Consider the following 1,625-nt stretch of genomic DNA (forward strand, 5'->3'; position numbering starts at 1 on the left):
ATACAAACCCTAGCCGTGAATTGAAGTCTGTCGATCCCCGTATTCATCCATGGGTCTCCCAGCAAACCCTTAATAACCCCCTCTTGTCTATTACAGCATCGGTACCAATCATCGGTCACGCTTGACAAGTTCCCACTTCCGGTAACAATCACATTGTATCGCAAGTGTGGTATTCCAAAAATGCACATCGAACATAGCACAATGGGTTATCCAACAACTTAACCTTTGTTGGCAAGGGTTCGTAGCATAGGGACTAATACCTAACCATATACATGCTACATGTTTTCATAATGATACAGTTAGTATGAATTATATAATACCGGTAACACATCGGCCATAAAGTGAAACCTGAGACCATTTACCTAATCTAGCATGCATATAACAGTTGAGTATGGACTACGCAACACCGGTACCAATCATCGACCACAAAGCCTGTCCATTTTCAAATGTAGTCCCGGAGCACACAATACCGGTAACACATCGGCCACAAAGTATAATCCGTGACTGCAACTATTTCTAATGCATATAATCAATGTAGGAATGCAACAAGGATATGGTAATCACGGCACTAGTATCACATCGGCCATGCCTGAATATGTCTCATACATTCAACCAAACACACGGTGATTAGGATTTCGGTAACACCTCGGCCATAGTGGTCCCCGCCATATATATACATAAACATCTCATATCATAATTGTAAAAATGTAACATATGATAAGTCATCATCATACTTGAGAAATTAAAATAATTATGTACCATCTTACACACGTGAGCAGTTCTATAATAATAAAACAATCCAAAAATAAAGCAACCATCCCTTACCTTGTTTATCTCTGTGTGTGTTTTAGGGTTCAGATAAAGCCACCAATCAATCAGCTCAGTTTTGGTCTCGGGGCTCATGTGGATCACTGTCCGAGACACAAGGGCAATCATACATTAATACGTGTCAGAAAGATTGGGAGGGGCCCACTTGGGTTACTCCCAAAATTTACAGACAAGGTTTCCTAGTGACAGTAATGTCATCAGAAACACCCACCAAAAATAGGATTTTTTCATCAAAAATATCAGTCTTGTTTCCAGTGGTGGTGGTGGCAAAGAGCTCATTGAGCTCTGTGGTTCACCGGAAACAACCCACCGGAAGTAGGTCCAGTGTTTTCGATGGCTTGTTTCTTATGGCAGTATAGAACTGCCCAACTAGAATTGGGGCTTTTCGGCTCAGGTCCATCACCAAGATTTGTTCCATGGAGTTTATAGGGAATGTTCCTAGCATCATTCTCAACCAATAAAATCCTGATTCCACCGATCCATTTGGGAGATACTTCGATCAAACGATCAAAACCTTAGTTGGTCATTTGGTAATACTTATTGTCGGAGCTCATCAGGGCTTGATTTGAGCTTGGCAATGGCACCGGGGAGGTGGAACACGCATTCCTTGACCTCAAGAGGGTTTGTGACTAAGATCATAACCATACCTAACTTAGCCTAGGTCAAAATGAAGAGTGAGGATAGTAGGAATGATTGCACTTACCTCCGGTAGCAGCAGCAGGCACCAAGGTAAGTCTTCCCCCTCTTCTTCCTCTTCTTCTTCTTCCTTCCTCTCCTCTTTTACTCCTCTCCTACGT

This window comes from Macadamia integrifolia, chromosome 14, assembly GCF_013358625.1.
Source record: "Macadamia integrifolia cultivar HAES 741 chromosome 14, SCU_Mint_v3, whole genome shotgun sequence".
In the NCBI taxonomy this organism is placed as follows: domain Eukaryota; kingdom Viridiplantae; phylum Streptophyta; class Magnoliopsida; order Proteales; family Proteaceae; genus Macadamia; species Macadamia integrifolia.